This window comes from Nothoprocta perdicaria, unplaced genomic scaffold (genome assembly GCF_003342845.1).
Source record: "Nothoprocta perdicaria isolate Ctin4 unplaced genomic scaffold, notPer1 scaffold_80, whole genome shotgun sequence".
NCBI lineage: Eukaryota > Metazoa > Chordata > Aves > Tinamiformes > Tinamidae > Nothoprocta > Nothoprocta perdicaria.
The window spans coordinates 1069188-1089381 of record NW_020456088.1 but is presented as its reverse complement, the minus strand read 5'-3'; the positions used below and the strand labels follow the sequence as shown (position 1 = coordinate 1089381).

The following is a 20194-nucleotide window of genomic DNA, read 5'->3' as shown; positions in this document are numbered from 1 at the left end:
GCCTAAACACCCGGCAGTTGCAATTGTGTCTTGCTAAAGCCTGTTGCGAGTATCAGTTCCTGCAGAAGCAATGTACCCGAGACAAAACCACCCCTGGAAATGAGCTAGCAGAGCAGAACGGGAAGCGAGCACCTTCACTGAACTGCACAGGGACTAAATCCGAAGAACAAGGATTGCCTCTTCCTGCAGGAAAAGGACGGGATGAGGTGCTGGGCTGCCACCACGGTGGAGTGGTGAGGGATGGTCACGTCAAGCACTGGCCACCCCAGGGGACACTGCAAACCCATCTTCGCTCAGCTGCTCCTCACCAATGATGTTTTTGCACTAGGAAACGGGGGACAGGCCAGGAGACAGCAGGTCACCAAGGTGACACCCACAGCGTCTGTTGACTCAAAATTTCACAGTATTTCTGATCACTTTGCCTAGTCCTATATTACCTGAGGCTATCCAAATGATTAGCAGCTACCAAGGTGAAAATTATACCTTGTTGGGTGTTACTATACCCTTCGCCTGGATGCTACAGAAACCTCTCCTCACCTCTATGTCAGAAGAATTAGGTTTTGTCTACATATATTTATACCATAACCACAACTTAGAATACTGCTATAAGAAAAGCAGGGATAACTTTACAGTGCATTCATTTTTTCTATAGTAACCATCCCTACATATGCATTTACCATACTTTTAGTGAAGTTAGACATCTACCAAGAGGGGAACCCGACCTTAAATCTAAAAATGTTTAACTACTGGATTATCTGCATATCTGTCTTAATCCTCACTAATTCCTCTTCAGTTAAATGCTAAGAATTATTCCAGGATGTACCTAACCGTCTATTGTGTCTCCTTGATAAAATAAACAAAATAACTTATGAAGTTTCTAACATTGGCTGAACTTGTCACGTTTTAAAATGGATCAAGAGTACAGATCCAGTACAATGGATCTCAAGTTTGGACTCAAGAGTACAAACACACAAAGATTCACAGTAAAAATGAATACATACATACGTACATACATAAATATGTGTTTCAAGTTACATGAATGGGAAATCATTTCTTCTCCTCCCTTCTCGTAATGACTGCACCTCTCCTCACCAGAACTTGTCCCAGCAGGTGACAGCCTGGAGAACCTTCACCAGAACCGTTCCACCACTGAACATGATGCCCCGTATGGTCTGTCCTGACTGGTCTGTTCTGACCACATGGACAGAGAATCTGGTTCACTTTCTAGAGGCAGCTCTGGTTAGAGTCAGAACAGGGACAATGGTTTTCTTGGTCAAGGTTCAGCCAGTCTTGACTACTCCTGAGATGAGGAGCAAGTTCCAAAACAACCGATCTGAATTCACTGAATTTAAGGCATTTCAGCCTCTCCTAAGAGTGAGGAAAATGCATAGATCATGGTTTCGGGGACTGTCTTTTTAATGCCAATACTGTGTGCTTTCCTGAACGGTGGACATTTGCTCTGAGATGTGTAATTGGATACATCTTATAAATAAATAAAGAAAAGCCCATCATTTATGTATACAGGGGCATTAACAAAGACATCGTTCATCCATCACCAGCGGTGTTCTCAGCCAGCTGCATTTGAATCCATCAGGAGCTACCCCTACGGCAGTGCACAGAAAGAACTTAAATACCGTGTTACCAAAAAAACCCAACAACTGTAGCAAACATAATTCATGAATTCGATTCCCTGACAGTGGAGAGAATTGGTTTAAACATCTTTTAATTAAAGGCCCCCTGCACAGAACCTAACCAACCTGTTTATTTCCTTCCTGTTTAAAATTTTATGATTTTGAGAGAGCTGATGCAGGATTTTAACCCTGTCTAAAAAGCATTTGCTGTGGGATGTGGCATTGTGTCATCCTGCAAGACACACTCACTGAACAGATCTATTATCCACTGTGGGGACTGATCTAATGAAAATCACTTAAAATAATAAATCCCACTGGAAGGAGGGGGAAAAAAAGGCACAGGTAACAAAGTTTACTTACACAGCAAGACTGAGGACTACACATTTTGCATGCAATAGTGAGAAGTTAACCCATTTCCAATCCCATTATTACTCATAACACTGATTTGCACAGAGATCCGTCTAGAAGAACTGAATGATGCTGGAAGTTCATTTCCTGACCATTGTTTTCAGTCAAAAAAGAAAAAACCTTTAATTAAAAAAATGGGTTAAACACTCTTTAACTCTGTAATATGAATTTCCACTGCTAGGTCCAGCTTGTCCCCCCAATGCCAGGTCCCTGCTGGCATTCAGAATTCCTAAGAGACATTCACGAGCTCTTTCCCATCAGAAGCGAATCCATAAATAAAACAGAACAAAAGCGCTTGCATCCCAAAAGCAGCTGATTATGCACACAAACCCACACCAGCTATAAGCGTGATTGCGAAAAACTGCAATTTACAATTTGCAAGCAATAGTGAAAGCATCAGCTCCTCCTTTATTTCTCTGATTAACTCCAAACACTGTAATTTTAGGAAAATGTATCTTTTAGCTTCTTTCATTCAAGAAAAGCGAAACACAAAATATATCCTCATTTTATCCCATTTATGAAACAAACGCTCCAAAATTGGCCTACTTATATATTAGCGCTTCCAAAACTCATGCTAATCTTTCTTATTCATATAAACACTGGGAAATTAAGCTCCTGCTATGGTGCAAGGCTTATCTTGTCTATACCCTTTTAAATATGAAAGCCCACACAGCACTTTACATTTTGTGCCTGTAAGTCTCAGGAATGGATCCAAAGGCACCTGCTTCTCTATCTGCGGTGCTACGTTACATCTGACTTCTCAAAATATATCAATAAAGTGACCCTTAGTATATTAGTTAATACTAAGGGAAAAGTCATGTAAACTAGAATGCTTTTTATTTTTTAATTAGGGACAACTAATTTTTTTCTTAATTAAAACTACAATTTTACAGTAGCACTGTAAAAAAGTACCGCCACAGAAGCATAACTACACAAGTGAGGGATTAACAAGCTTGAAGTCAAACTCAGACATCATTACTGTACTAAAAAGAAAATTTTAATACTTAAAATCCATACAAAAGGAATGTATTTTTTAAAAGTGTTTCTTATCTCTATTTCAGAATGTCAGTTCATTTATCAGAGAACAGCAAGCCACATTTGCCACATAGGATGGCTGTTTTCTCACTTGTAAACAGAGATTTCACATTTCATGATTTGCTTTATTTTCATTGAGGGTTTCAATTGCTCAAATGTCAAGAATTTTCCAGATATAGCCTCTTTTTTTTTTTTTTTTTTTTTTTTTTTGATAAAGTGCCTGGGGGGAAAATAAAACCTTTAAGGATAGAATTGATCATCAGCCTATAATGTCACAGCTATCACCTGTAATTCAATAAAGGAAAAAAAAAGACTCCGTTTTCTCAACAACAATGACAAACATAGTTAATATTCTTGATTATTTATGCTACATACATAGTTAAAGTCTCTACAAAGATGAGACCTGGCATGGTTCTTCTTACTTAGAGGAATACCACTAAGATGAGTGGATGCGCATAAGCATAAAGAAAAGAGTAAAAATAATTCCCAAACCATTTTATGTGTTACTATTAACAACAAGAGGAAGGTCAGAGAGAATGTGGGTCCACTAGTGGACGAGGTGGGTACCCTGGTTACGGAAAACACGGACAAAGTAGAGCTGCTGAACACTACCTTTGCTTCGGTGTTTGTGAGGGGCAGCCCTCTAGAACCCCAGGCCCTAGGGACACATGAAGAGAGCCAGAGAGAGGAAGGCTTGTCCTGGGTAGAGGAAGAGTGGGTCAGAGAGCATCTAGGGAGACTCGACACCCACAAATCCATGGGCCCTGATGGGATGCACCCCAGAGTGTTGCAGGAACTGGCGGATGTCCTAGCCAAGCCGCTCGCCATCATCTTTGGAAGGTCCTGGAGAACGGGGGAGGTGCCGGAGGACTGGAAGAAAGCCAACATCACTCCAGTCTTCAAAAAGGGCAAGAAGGAGGACCCGGGCAACTACAGGCCGGTGAGCCTCACCTCCATCCCCAGGAAAGTGATGGAACAGCTCATCCTGGCTGCTCTCTCCAGACACATGGAGGAGAAGAAGGTGCTCAGGAGTAGCCAGCATGGATTCACCAAGGGGAAATCCTGCTTGACTAACCTGATCACCTTCTATGAAGGAATATCTAGCTGGATAGATGAGGGCAGAGCAGTAGATGTGGTCTATCTGGACTTGAGCAAGGCTTTTGACACTGTCGCTCACAGCATCCTCCTGGGCAAGCTCCGAAGGTGTGGGATAGATGAGTGGACGGGGAGGTGGATTAGGAATTGGCTCGATGGCAGGGTGCAGAGAGTGGTTGTCAATGGTGCGGAGTCCAGCTGGAGGCCTGTACTTAGTGGTGTCCCCCAGGGGTCGGTCCTCGGTCCGGTCCTGTTCAACTTATTCATTAACGACCTGGATGAAGGGCTGGAGTGCTCCCTCAGCAAGTTTGCCGACGATACCAAACTGGGAGGAGTAGCTGATAGCCCTGAGGGCTGTGCTGCCATCCAGAGGGACCTGGACAGACTGGACAACTGGGCAGTGAGAAACCTCATGAGGTTCAATAAGGGCAAGTGCAGGGTCCTGCACTTGGGGAGGAATAACCCTGGACACCAGTACAGATTAGGCGTGGAGAGCAGCCCCACAGAGAGGGACCTGGGTGTCATGGTGGATGACAAGATGACCATGAGGCAGCAGTGTGCCCTGGTGGCCAAGAAGGCCAACGGGATCCTGGGGTGCATTAAAAGAGCGTCTCCAGCAGGTCGAGGGAAGTGATCATCCCCCTCTACTCAGCCCTGGTGAGGCCACATCTGGAGTACTGCGCCCAGTTCTGGGCTCCCCAGTACAAGAGGGATGTGGAGCTGCTGGAGAGAGTCCAGCGCAGGGCTATGAGGATGATCAGGGGCCTGGAACATCTGCCCTATGAGCAAAGGCTGAGGGAGCTGGGCCTGTTCAGCCTGGAGAAGAGGAGGCTGAGGGGGGACCTGATCAGCGTGTATAAATACCTCAAGGGAGACAGTGAGGAGGAGGGGGGCGGCCTCTTTTCAGTGGTGGCCAGCAATAGGACTAGAGGAAATGGCCACAAGCTGAGGCACCAAAAGTTCCACAGGAACTTGAGAAAACACTTTTTGACAGTGAGGGTGACAGAGCCCTGGAACAGGCTGCCCAGGGAGGTTGTGGAGTCTCCTTCTTTGGAGATCTTTAAAACCCGCTTGGACGCAGCCCTGTGCCACGTGCTCTAGGTGACCCTGTGTGAGCAGGGGGGTTGGACTAGATGACCTCTGGGGTCCCTTCCAACCTTAAGCATTCTATGATTCTATGATTCTATGATTAATCTGGGTTGCTGAGTGTTCTCAAATGACACTGATAATTCCTGGTAGCACAAGTTGTCTTTTATGAAAATACCAGACTTGGCTTTCCTGAGATCCTGCGTCACTAAAGAGAAAAACTTGGTATTTTACAATGTGAAGCACTGTCCTTTTCTGAAATTCCTCATCCAATTTACCTTCATACCTGAATTTCCAATTTAACACGGATGCAAAGCCTTCTCCTTTCTACTAGATTTCAAGAAAAATAAACATTGTAACATATGCATGAAAATAAATAGTACCGTAAATTATGGTAGATTATCCCAAAAATATACATAGTCTAAACTGCAGTACAAGAAGCAAAATCAACTTTGGATACAACCCCACTGTCAATTCAACTTCATTGACTTGAGCAAAGTTGGACAGCAAAGAAAACTTTGATTCTTGAACATTAAAGACTTCTTTGGGAACATGCAGATCAATAGCCATAACAGTGTTAAAATATATTCATTGACAGGCTCACAAGACCTCTGGAATATTTGCACTTCTTGTAAAAATACTGCAGTGCTGCAATTGTTTATCAATTCACTGTGGGGTTTTTTTTATTTTTTTGGTGACAGAAATCTCTATCTGACAGAAATTTTTGATGAAGCCTGGGCTAAATTCCAATGATAATGAATGCAAAAAAAAAAAATCCACAACACAGCATAGAGTTTACAGGAAAGTTAAAAAATGAAGAGGCAGATTCAGGCCGAAATTTTGCCTTGTTATCCAGACTTTGTGTATGATAAGAATTGTGAAACATAAAAATGGGGGGGTGTTGGGGAAGTACTCATTGTAAAACCTATTCTGCAGTTGTCCAGATATCTATAACATATCCGATGCTCCAGTTAAAGACAATACAATGAGATGTGCCTTGCTTTGATTTACTCTGTTAATCAGCAATTATTCATATACCCTGGGCATTGGTCTCCATCATGACTTTGCAATCTGGAATTCCTGCCCTTCAGCAAACAGATGTGAAATCTGGACAAAATGCAACCAATTAATTCATTTCCAAAAAATATTCTGAAGTCGGTGTTGCCAGCCTCATTTTATACATGGGGGTGCTGAAGCAAATATACGAGATTTTGCTCAAGACACAAGAAATATCTAGAATTAGACCCGAGAACTTTTGAAGCCACTAAACCGTGTGGTTCCATCCATGATAGAGTGTTTCTAAAGAGTAAGGAAGCTTTTGAAGAGTTTGTTTTTTCAACTCAGAAACAAAAGAAGAGACCCAAACTGGGTGCTGTGAGCCTCTATCCCACCAGGAAAACCAGAACAGATGTCTGGCCCTTTTGAAATGTAACCCTCACATCCAACCATCAAAAATGTTAAGATCAGAATAAGTCACCTGCCTAAAAGAGATCACACAATTTTAACCCAGCAATTTCTCCAGCCAACCCAGTAATATAGTTACTGAACAGGATTCTAAATCACAAGGAATTTTAGCTGAAAGCTTCAAAACAACAGAGGATCTATGGTGTCTCCTAGCTATTTGCATGCTTAATGACCTTTAAAGTTAAATATTTGCACTTTTCCCATTATATAGATTTTACCATTTAAAATCCTAGTTACTCAACCTCTGTGGCTTTTGTCTTCCATTTTAAACATTAGCTTAGCATTTGGGTTTCTACAGGCCACAGCTGAATTGCATCTTCTCTTTTCTTTTGATAAACTAAGAAGATTAAGCTCCACCAAGGCCTATTTCCAAGGCCACAAACCACAGATGCTCAGAGATGCCGGTACCCTACCAGTGCTCAGCTGAAACATCCTCGACACTGAAATCACTATCAAAAAGAGCAGATTGGCAACAGTATTAACATCTAGCCTGGCATTATCTAGCACTGCGTGTTGTCAGTTTGCCTATCCAAATATTTAGTAGCAACGTGCCAGTATTTAAGGAGTTCTGATTAATCACAGAGAAACTTTTGCTGGAAATCTGACCAGTTTATTGGGAGAATATGCCAGCTTCTAAGGTGAGCAGCTCCGAGAGAGATCTCACCATGGTAGGGAGCCCCCAGCGTCCTCATTCCTGCCCACAGGCAGTCCTGGAGTTAGGAAAGGCTCCACGCGGAGCTGTACAAGAGCACATCTGGGACCACTGGCAATCCATTGGAAATGTATAATCCCTATGGCTCAATGCCCAGCGTTGAAGGTCAGAGACTCACCTAAAACTGGTATAATGCAAGTTGTCCTCAGAAATCAGTGGGAATATATCTATATATATTCATAGCTATCATAGGCATTTCTCAAAGAATAAATACTCTGTTTTTTTAATACTGGTATTTCAACACAGCTCAGTATTTCCTTGAAATAAACTCATTTATATTTACTCGAAATATTCTGACACAGGAGAAATTAATGTGTGAATCTGGGTGGAAGATACACCCTCTCCCATGCATATCATGACTCTGTTGTGGGCATAAACACTACATGCAGCTTTATGGACCCCCTGCCAGTATATTGCTTCCCACTGAGTTCCCCAGAAACACAAAAACTGTTATTTTATGTATCGTTTAAAATTATTTGTTCTCCTCTGCAACAATATTCAGCCTCGCAAAGCTTATAAATAAAAAATGAGTATACTACCACATCAACAAATACACGATTGCAGAAGGTAAAAAATAGAGAAGTATGGAAGGAGATAAGTAAACTGTTCTAGGTCACACAAATCAGTAGAACAACCAAGAACAGAACAAGGGCCCCTTCACAAGTTAGATCACAAATGCACTTGATTCTTCACTAGTTGATCTGCGAAGTCGGGGCATCAGTCAGGAGACATTCACAGGAGAAAATATAATAATAATAATCAGCTGCACTACTGAAAGCCACAGAACATAATGAGAGGGCATATGGTGGACCTTAATTTGAATGCTGCACTTGAGTGAAGTGAGAAAAGGGCTTCCTTCAAGCTATTTTGATTCTAGAGAAATCAAAACAACTAGAAACTTTGGGGAAAATCAGTGCTGATTTGCAGATTTGCAAATCAGACCTCTACAATCAACACAACTCTGCTTCAGTCAACACTTGTCTTTTGATATTACCAAAAACATTAATAAGAAAAGGCCTACAAATGGACAGAAAAAAGTCAAGGTCCAAAGATTTTATTTTACGCTTTTAAATATGATATGATTTTATGCTTTTCTTCACAAGGTCTCTTAAAATGTTATTACAAGTATTTTGGTATTCACAAGTTCTCAGTTTCCTGTTGCCAACGGGGGTCGGCAAGCCTTGTTCGCTAGCTGGACTGACCTGGGGTTGTCCTCACCCCAGGGCCCTGGAGCACAGTTATCACTATGGGGGATGCGGCAAAWTGGCRATTATTGYRCAGTTCAGTCTGCCTATATACTCCAGCTGAATGTGGAAACTCACCTACTGCCCAATCGGGAGACTAATTTCTACTTTTCGCCTTGTATGGCATGGGGTTATCAGTAAACTGCATAAATTAWTTACACTCCTAACTCCCGTGACATCGCGAGATCTTCCGAGCGCCATGCCCTAAGCTCTATGCCCTATGCTATACTATATCATCTACTTTCGCTAAGCTCTCTAACTTATTAAGCCCTAAAAACACAAAAACGCCTACAGTTTCCTTCTTTTGCAGGACTGTTTTTATATTTGGTGCTGGTGAAAGTTTCCTTCCCTTTTTTAAAAAAATACTTCCTTCTACTCCTCTCAAGAGAAGTAACCTATAGGGTACGAAGTACTTTGCAAGAACAAAAAGGATTGACAGGAGGGTACATCTGCCTACAGCAAGCAGGGCCAAGGCTGACAGAGAACCTGCTTATTTCCTTTGTCTTTTTTGAGGAAATTTCATATGACAAAAAAAGGAAGCAAACAGGACGAGCAAGAAACATTTCCTTTTGTGTTTTTTTCTCCTTAAAAACTCTACAGAACCTGCTAACAGACCAAAACCATCATGATTTTCTATATGGGACTACAGCAGGTTCCTCTAATTCTCTCTTTCTCTTTCGGTACCTAAAGGATATGACAAAGGGGACTAAACTTCTCTGTTATTAATAAACCTCCTGCTTTCCAAGTGGCTTATCTATAAAGGGATTTTGTGACCTTGTGAGGACTAAAACTAACCGGACAGCATAGTTCTTCCCGAAAGAGAGAGAGAAAAAGAGAGAGAAAGAGAGAGAAAGAGAGAGAAGTGGAGAGAGAAGGGGAGAGAGAAGGAGAGAGAGAAGGAGAGAGAGAAGGAGAAAGAGAAGGAGAAAGAGAAGGAGAAAGAGAAGGAGAGAGAGGAAGAGGGAGAGAGAGGGGGGGAGGGAGAGGGAGAGGGAGAGGGAGAGGGAGAGGGAGAGGGAGAGAAGGGGAAAGAGAAGGGGAGAGAGAAGGGGAGAGAGAGGGAGAGAGAAGGGGAGAGAGAGAGGAAGAGAGGAAGAGAGGAAGAAAGGAAGAGAGAGGAAGAGAGAGAGAGAGAGAGAAGGGGAGAGAGGAGAGAGAAGGAGAGAGAGAGAGGAAGAGAGAGAGGGGAAGAGAGAGAGAGGGAGAGGGGGAGGGAGAGGGAGAGGAAGAGAGAGAGAAGGAGAGAGGAAGGAAGGAAGGAAGGAAGGAAGGAAGGAAGGAAGGAAGGAAGGAAGGAAGGAAGGAAGGAAGNAGGAAGGAAGGAAGGAAGGAAGGAAGGAAGGAAGGAAGGAAGGAAGGAAGGAAGGAAGGAAGGAAGGAAGGAAGGAAGGAAGGAAGGAAGGGAGAGAAAGAGAGAGAAGGAGAGAGAGAGGAAGAGAGGAAGAGAGAGAGAGGAAGAGAGAGAGAGGGGAAGAGAGAGAGAGAAGGAGAGAGAAGGAGAGAGAAGGAGAGAGAAGGAGAGAGGAGAGAGAAGGAGAGAGGAGAGAGAAGGAGAGAAAGAGAAAGAGAGAGAGAGAAGCTAGTGTACAGATTAATAGAAGCAATTATTACTTCTCAGGAATTGTCATGCTGAATAGGAAAGCTGTTACGTTTCTCGGGGTGTCGGAAGGGAAAGGGTCCAGGTAAGCATCCACTCGCGGCACGGGGATCATGTAAATGGGATGCTGTTGCCAAGCAACAATAGGTGCTACGGAATGAAATACAGTGTGCGGAAACCTAATAGCCTGGAGAGAAAAAGAGCTACATCCCCAGATTTATGGCATATATAAAAGGAAAAGAGCCCTGTCTCCCCCACACAGAAAACACGGATACTTCATTATAAGTGTCCTTAGCATGTTTTTCTAAGGTATAATTAAGTAATAAAATCCTGCCTACCCCCAAATCAAACAGGTGAATTCCTTTTTACGCTTTGTTCATTACACTTGCTAGAGAAAAAGATCTTCAGAAATTAGGCTACCACGACAAAAGCTGGAATTTAACGCAAAGAGCTTGTTTTTGCACAAGAAAAATATTATCTATAGAGACAACACTTGAACAACTGCCAATCAACTATCTACGTTACCTTCTTATGTTTTTATACCATGCTCATTAACATTGCATCTGATCATCAGAAATTCTCTTTAAGCTTATTAAGATTTTAAAATATTTTTAGCAAGTTAATTAGAATACATTAACAGAGCTCATCTGTGTTCACCCATCATGCATATTTTATTTTATTCGGGCAAATTGCTTTTAAATGAAATACCAGACCTGGGAAGGGTACAGAGTTGGGTACTGAACAATACAACTCATTGCTACACTATTCCACTTCCAAACATGCTTGTAGGATAATGCCTCTGGAAAGAGGGATGTTTTGATGGGAGAAGGGTCTTTTAGTGCCTCCCTTACCATTCTCCTCAGCAGGAACCAATGTACATGGACATGATGAAGATCTTGGTATCTGAATCATCTTCAGTTGCCACCATTTTCCTGTAAAATCCCCAGCAATCCATAGAGATTAAGGCAGTCAGGACAAGACTTCCAGAGGAAGCCAAGTGATACAAGGTCCAACTCAGGAGCAGAAAGGAGAGCCTCCAACCCCTTGTCTGCAGTTCAAGAGCTCTGATGAATTTATCGTAAGGTTCTCCTTCTGTTGACAGTCTCCCAACACATCATTTGATCTTACGGAAAAACCCCAGGTAGAAGCTCTGGAGTGGGACAATGCGAGTCTCTAACAAGCCCAAGTGCTGCTGCATTTGGCAGAAGAGCAGGATAAGCTCACAAAGAACAAGGCTGGAAGAGCCTTTGCTTTAGACAAAGTTATAAATTCCTCCCTCTAATATGCACTAAATGTCACCAAATTCAATCACATAAAATTAAACAGCAGCTTATGAGGAAAAGGAAGAGAGTAAAAACTACCTTGGGGTATTTTGGGTTCATATTATGCCACCTCCAGAATTTCACCCTAGTGAGACTGAGACCATCACTGGCCACTGAAGAGTAGCTATAATAAGATTAATAAGACACTCCTCAAGATTTGATCCTGTCAAGTAAGATAGGGTGCATTTCAAACTGTTCTTTTCAGACTCCATAGACCTAAATCCTTATCTAAAGGACAACAGACAATCGCACTAATTTCATCCGTAGTTCTCAAGCTAAGCAGGGCTACGTTTGGAGATCCGCAGAATTAAAAGGATGAACAAAGTTTGTCAACCTCGCGCTTGAATCAAATTTTGCACTCGCACTGCATTTTAATTAACCTGCCACAGATTGCAGAGCTGACATCCCTGATTTGGATAGTAAAGAAAACACGCTTTAAAAAAACAACAGGTCTGAAGCATTTGATGAGTGATCTCAGAATACATATCAAAACACACATTTAAATCTCAGTCACCGCACATTTCAAGATCTGCATCATTAATGCTGTCTGGTGGGAGTGATTTTGATAATCTGTAATCTAGGAAAGTTCTTTACCTCCAAGGTATTTACGCCTTTTCACCAATCAGTATATTTTATTCCTGTAATCTTCCCTGAGATATTATCTCCTCAGTTCTAGCTCCTACCTTTTTGTTTGCTCGTTTTATGAAGTTTTTCCATACTGAGGAAATAAATATATTTCTAGTAAGGTCCTTTTTGCAAAGAGAGTTTGAATAGGCAATGAAGGCAAACAACTGAAATTTTAATGTCATTTAGAGTGGCCAGAGACACTGAAATATGTTTACAATTAAGGGTATTCACTAGCAAAAGAAGGAAAAAGCCCAGCGCGACTGTCGGACAACAGTTGAACAGAGCACTTTTTAATAAGGCACCTTTTGTCATGGGACTACCCCGGTGAGCGCTCATTATTCATCAAATGGAAACAGTGACTCAGTTTTCTAGAGAATGCCACGATTTTAACAAATCCCTCTAATATTACCCCTGCAGCTGCACCTGTAGTGCAGCGGCACTGCAGCTCACCTGGCTTGGGCTTTTAATGAGAACCTGAAACTCTCTAGGGCTTAGAGCAAGTCCCTGGTTAACCCAAGTGATGCCGGAGCAGCTCGCAGCACTGCACCAATCCCAAACCCCAGCTCCTACTGCCTCCCCTCCAGAAAATCCCAATTCCCCTTAAAATTCCTCATCTGTCTCCTCTCTGTCCCCCTCGTCCCCAAGCTGTGCACAGAGGGCTCATGTTTAATTCTTCTCTTTATATATTCTCCTCCAGAGGCCAAAAGGCTCTGGCACCTAAAGCAAGGTCACCAAATAAGCCCCAGCTCCATCAATCAACGACTAACATTTTGGCAGGGAGGAGGCTGCTCTCCATTGCCACCAGGCAGCACAAGGATGTGGAAATCTCTCCCCAGGCTTGGGACTTCCTCCTTTTCCCAAAATGTAGTGCCCATATAAACCTAAATACAGCTAATTTGTGGAGTCCCATTCATACATTCCCTCTAGTCGGGACAAAAACCAGCTGTCACCCAAAAGGCACCGACGTCTCTCCCCAGATCCTCACAGTTATCGCCTTGAGCGGCAAGAAAGGGTGCAATGACTTTCCAAGGGCACCTACCTGTTTAATTATTCAAGCACAAATCGACTCGACACCATGGTATGAAGCACTAAAATATGCAAATGAAGCAAATTATGGGGAAAAAGCAACAAAAGAAGAAAGAAAGTGGTCATGGTGAGACGAACGTACGAGGCCAGATGCTGATTTCCTCCTGTGGTTAAGCAGCTCCGTACACTGCTATTTAAGAAGAAAAAGTTGTTGTGGAGCAACAGAGTAATGACTGTTTTCTTGTTTCAGCTCTCTAACCAGGCTCCTGAAATTAAAATATCCTGAAATTAAAATAGCGTAAGAGGGTGTTATTTTCATCTACCTAGGAGAAGCACCATAAGGAAAAGGGAACTTTACATTTTTCTATAAATCAAATCTTACTGCTAGAAAAACACTTGTTTCGACAAGTGCTCTAGAGAAGAAAGGACAGACACAGGATTTGATCAATGAAAAAGTCTTGTTTATTCTAACAACGTGCCAAAATACCTCACTAAAACTATAAGAATAGGTTAACCAAGAGATATCATAATACCAATTCTATCTACTTCTCCATAAAACTCGAATATCTCATTAAAACAAAGAGCATCTGATTTCAGGATTGACCAAAGCAAAAAGCTTTCCAAACAAGACACCTAGCAAATTGAATGTCTCTTGTAAGCAAGTGCTATTGTGTTATATTTTCATCAAAACTGCTGAGAATAAGCTAGAGGAGAGTGACAGTAAAATGAACAAGAGAGTGCCTGATCTCGATGAATAATTCAGTAATGCAATGCAATACACACTGGTTTTTTTATTATTATTTTTGGTAAAGAGCGCTATATAGAGAGCAGTATAGAGAGTTGCCCTTTGGTTAGGAAAAAAAAAAAAAAAAAGAATGACCTTCTTGTGGTAACGATGCTTTTGTGTTTGGGCACTGAATCACAGGTTAGTAACATCTGTGATTCCAGCTCATTTGTTGATCTCAAATCACTCCATTCCTGATGTACCGTGTCATGTATTTTAACAAGATAATCCAATTCCTAAAGAACTTCAACTATAAAAGTGGATGCCCTGTTCTTTAACTGTTTTGGCACCTTCCTTGGGTCTTAAAAAGCATGACCATAGTCTTTTTAATACAGCTCATAGAGCCACAGCCTGCACATGGACTTGGTCTGTAGTAATTGCAGCGCGAGACACTAATTGGGACACGAGTGGTGCCTTCTGCTGAGATGGCAGCTCAGCAGACACCCAACTGCTGCTGATGGCACCTGTGAAAGTCCAGACACTAAGGCTTTCACACCCCACACATCAGGGTTATCTCATGTCTAATAAAAACCCACTGCATCCACAGTTGTTTTCTCTCCTTGGAAAGGCATTAAGATCAGGACTACAGCTGGGAAGCAGGATTCAGGGCTGCTGGATTGTATTTCTGCCTTACACCATCTAACTTGTTGCAAGTCCTTGGGCAAATTCCTCCACCTTTAAGAGCACAATGTTTCAGGGCATAGTATATTCCCCTTTTATAAACAGACAGTTTTAATACTAAACCTAGCAAAAGCTCGATAAAAAAAAAAAAAAAAGCAGCCACAGGGAGAAAGGAATAAACCCTTCTCCATAGCCATAATGGTTAGAATAAAGACTGAATATACTAAATTGTGACGTGCCAGAGTTAGGCTTGCTGTTAGGAAAAGCTCTTCAATAGCTAAGGTAACAAGACACTGGAAAACATGATCCTGTTCCCCAGAGGGGCCTGAGAGCATGGGCAGCACCCCTGCAAATAGGAAAATCCCTCGTCCTCCTCTCAGCCAGACCTGCCAGAGTGCCAGGCAAAATAACTGGAGCCCAACACCAGAGAATTTATTTGGGAGAGAGCAAAGCTGGATGTCGGCAGCATGTCGTTTATTCCTGCCAACAAAAGAAATAACAGAAGCCACCTGTCAGCACAGCTGCATCCACTGCATTTTGTCCAAAGGAAAGCATCACTGAGGAGGTGGTCACAGCCACCTATATAAGCTCTATAGGCTTGAGATGCAGAGGAGCCTTCCTGGGAGCTGTGGTGCAATATTGTGTAGTGCTGGCTCTGCACAAGCCGTGCGTGTCCGTATTAAACAAGGACATATTTCTCTAGAGGATTATGACAGAGGAATGCTCATTTTGTCGTTTCTCATTCATTTTCTGTCAATTGTACACTAAGCCTCTTGCTGCACAGCCTTATTACAAGCAAAATACACAGGAAAGAATCCAGTTTATGGTACAGTGCGCTGAACAATCCCATCAGAACAAACAAAAACAAATGAAAAAGATGATAAAAAAAAGCTAACCCCACCAAACTCTTTGGTAGCAATCAAATAGGCAAATAACTAGCTGGACTGGCTTAAATACAAATAAGGGCACTTATTTGTATTTAAGGTACTCAGGTGTGTTTATGGTCTATGCCCTGCAATACCTCAGAATCTCTTTTGCATGAATTCTAGTTGGCAGCACCTCTTAACACCTAACAATGTAATAAAAATATATTTTTTCTCTGTGCAAGACAAATCTGTCCACCTTCGACCTCTGCTACCCATAAAACACACAATTTATTCAAGTACCTTTATGCAGAGTATAATTAACCTTTTCAATGTAGAAAAGCTTCTGTGCCTTTTAGAGGAACAAAGAACTATTAATGAACAAAAGAGCACTTTTCCGAGCTAATGTTTAATATTATTTCTGGGAATAAGGAGTATGATATTAATAATTATATATATACACATTGTATATAATACAGTATATAGCTTGCATAACTTTCTTCAAATGACTTGTGCTTCCAATATCATTGCATGGTGTTCTCTATATACTGTAGGGATACTTATGTCAAGTTGCTCACATAACTATATACATTGATAACCCAAAAAAGGATGGCATGATTATGAAAAAGAAAAAGCCCATTTGGTCTAGCTTTAAAGCCAAGGACTGATTTGCAAAAGGAAAATAAACATAATCTGGCTTCACTCATTTTAAGGTTAAACTTCATTGAACTTTAAAATTACACATATGGACATAGGTTTTCAATGAGCAGTCCTTGAACACTTGGTAGGCCATACGGCACCTAAGAGAAGCAGGTCTGTTGTCAAGGAGACACATACAAGGTCCGGTCACATCCTGAAAAATTTATGGGATCCCACAAATTAAGCTCGAAAATCAGTGTCCAAGACAAAAAAAAAAAACAAAGGGATCCAAGCGGTTTTCATCTTCCTTTCCTCATGTACCTCTTCCAGGGTGGAAAGATCTGAATCAGACTGGAAAACCTGAATTCATCAGCGCTGCATCTTGTTTTGTGTGGCCGCCTTACATCAAGGAAAATGCTGGCTTTGGTTGTGCATTTTTAGCTCTATTTTAAATGAAAAGATGTACCAGCTTCCTCAGTAATACAACTGTTGATCACATTCTGTCTAGTGACAGAAGTCCTGTCAGATATTTAGCCTTAGTTACCAAAAACTCTGCTCAGGGAGTACAAACATTTCCCCTCTGGCAACCTGTCAGTCACAGCAAATCTGTAAATAAACTGTCAAACTCCATTCTAATCATGCTTGAATCTGCAAGGGAAAAAGTAGTAAAATTGATGCAGCTGGTTGTAGTCCCTGTAGAGCAGGGCTGATTTCACAGCTTTAATATGGTTCACTACTTCACAGCAAGTCCGATCTGATATACAGCATGCAGAAATGAGTGACACCTTTGCTAATCATTTCCTTAAACTTATCGCATGTGGAGGTAATAATGGATGCAATGACTTTTCAAGGGCACAGGCTGCTTAATTTTTCAAAAGTAAATTGACTCGAGTGCTGCAAAATTAAAAATCCACTAAGACACTCCGTAAAGCTATCTAAATTACAGAGAATTACAAGTGGAAGCTCTGGCCTGGGGAAGACAACGTTAGCCCTTCTTATACTGGCAGACAGAAAGTAGGAACAGGGAAGCTGAAAACAAGCCAAGGACCTAAGTGCAGGTACTGACTATGAACAAAGACTAATTAGATAAAATGGGAACCTATGTACTGCTACCTAGAACATATTGGCACGCTTGGTTTTATTATTCACAACTTACCATGTAATTCTGGGAGAGCTGGTCAGAAATCTTTCTACAAGATATTTCTTGTTGGACTGTGAGAGCTAATCAAAGAGCCTTTCAGGGCCCTTCCAAAAGGACGAGGAGCAGCAGGAAGATCAGAAAAAGAACTGATAAATACTATCACCCTGCTGCTCGTGGGCTCACATGGGATTTAAATCACCTGATTTAGAGTGAAGATAGAGCCTGAACCAAGGTCTGCTTTTATCCCACAAATTTTCCTTCACCATCAAGTCATAAAAACTCTTCTTGTCTCTCTGGACCCGTGAATATTTCATAAGAAGTAGAACAGCTCCAAGCAGAAGAGAGACCGACTCCAACCCCAGTGGTGAAGGCACTAGCTTGATTTATGCCAAATCCAGGTTCAACTCACAGCTCTGTTATCAGTCAGGAAAGAGAATTCAGTCTCGGTCTCCAAAAGAAGATGCATCTTTTATGTTTCTTCACAAAAGCCCCTCTGAAGTGCAACTAGAATTAGGAGACAGTTTTTGAAAAGCGATTTTGAAAGCACATCGTTTCGTATGAAACAAGAATATTGGTATTTGATCACACACTTCCATGGTCTCCCTGCTCTTGGGAGTAGCAAGCAAAACTTTTCATGAGAGTAGCTGAACACACCATAGGAAAGCAAAATAAGCGTGCTAAGGTCAACATGATTGCAGTGAGTTTGGAGGTGAAAAAAAATAACATCATCTTCCTAATCAGGGTTGACGTATGCTCAGATTTCTGCATTCATGCTTCTTTTTTCTAGCTCAAATTTTGACTAAGATGCAAAATGCATGAAGATATACCATATGTGCCCTGTCCTTCGGTGAACTACACGTGTCAGAGAGCTGACACATCCGAGGCATCGTGTTCACCGTGCAAGAAGTCCATTGCTGATTCCTTTCACCATTTTCTAGAAGAGGGGGATCCTACGCCTCATATTCCCTTCCCTACTTCATGGTAGGGAATTCAGATGCTATAAAAGTCTTCAGTAAAAGCAACAAATGCTGCCATCCAGATTTGTCACTCTGGTTCATCTTCTCTGCTTGTATCCAAGTATCTCATCCAAAGCCCAGATAGCCCACTGTGAAGTTGACAACTTCTGTGACCCTGGACTAGATCCACCAGCACATGTTGGTGTCCAGGGTCTTCAGAAAGTTTTTATGAGGGAAATAACCACAAATTGAGTCATTTTGTTCCAATGCTCTGAATTACATTCAAGAGAAAATCATCTCTGGGCCTGAATCTGATCTCCTGCAGAACAATAGTTTCAATAGCATCAATCCCTGTCAATAACAATAATCAATTTATCCTCAGAACATGTTTAAGACAGAATTATTGTTTTTCAAGTGAGAAATCAAGTTATAGTAAAGATATTCATCCAGCTAACACAGCAAATCATGCACGGTCTCTTGAGTGTCAAAGCAGCACCTAAATCACACAACCTCTTTTCCGTGATACAGAGTTGATGCATTCCTTTAAAATCAATGATATACCAAATCCAGACTGTACTTTTCATCCAAAGAAGTGTCATTATTTCAGTTTCCAGTAGCAAAGAAAATGGTTTATTGGATTGTTCCTAGGTATAAAAACAACTCCTTCGCATCCAAAAGTTTCAGCTCCACAAATGTCCTCAGTGAAATGCAGTCTCCTCTGGTAGACAGCACAGCAAAGTACAACTCATGCCATGAAGTCTAAAACAACATCTGACAAACACAGAAATTTAAGTAAATAATATAATTATTCCAGTGGGAGTTGCCCCAGGGCACCTGTGTTAACTCCCCTGCCAAAAGCTTTTTGAACTTTCTCAAGGTTACAAATGATGAGAAAAGATATGAGAAGAGAAAGTCCTTGAGACTACAGCTGCAAAGAAAAGTATTTTTAATAATAATACTTCAGATACAGAGACGGAAGCAATCAAAAACAGAAGAAAAAACGGGTAAACGTGTACTGCTGCCTTTGTTTTCACCCAAGCTGAACTTCCCCTGGAATTGAATCGCTGGCTCACTGGGGCAGCTTGCTAATATCCTGAGCCACTAACAGGAAGAGCTTGTCTGGGAAATCAGCACGAACCTCAGGCTTGTTTGCTTGGAAAAGCGCCTACACGTAAATACACTCACACACACGTATGGACCACTGTCTAGTGCATGTAACCACAAACTAGCCGGACCCAGGGACAAAAGGACACGGAAGATACTTCAGTACTCAGTGCCTTTTTCATCTTGGTCTTTACTGGTAATGTTTATTTCCAGGAATGCCAAGGCCCTGAGATTCATGAGAAAGTCCATGGGGAAGTTGTATCCTCAGCAGAAAAGATCAAGATGGAAATACTGGAACGAAAGGGTCATACAGAGCTCCATGGCACCTCATGGAAGACACGCACAAGGGGTGAGGGGGCTGGCCAATGTCACCAAGAGGCATCTCTTGATTATCTTTGAAAAGCCATGGTGAAAGTTCCTGAGGATTGGAAGAAAGCAAACGTCACTCCTATCTCTTCCAGAGGGGCAAGGAGGTGGATTTGGGGGACTCCAGACCTAGTCTGCCCCACCTCGATCTCAAGAAGGTGATGGAGCAAATAATCCTGAAAAACATTTCCAAACATATGAAGGACAGGATAGTGAGAGTATTCAACATGAATTTATGAAGGGGAAATCATGCTTTAGCAACCAGATGGCCTTCTATGCTGACATGAGTAGCCTGGCGAATTGGAGTAGAGCAGTTCATGCTGTTTATCTCAATTTCATTGAAGCTTTCAGCGTCCTTATTGATAAACTGATAAAATACAGACTCGATAAGTGGAAAGCAAGTTGGACTGAAACTAGCTGTACTACCAGGCTCAAAGGGCTGTGATCAACACCACCAAGCCAGTTGCTAGTGG

General features: G+C 41.8%; 1 protein-coding gene across 2 annotated transcripts in view; it reads right to left on the bottom strand.

The window, feature by feature from the left end:
- The window catches only part of XYLB (xylulokinase), a 77641-nt gene that overhangs the window by 15625 nt on the left and 41822 nt on the right, over positions 1-20194 (bottom strand). The gene's annotated exons all lie outside the window — the stretch shown is intronic.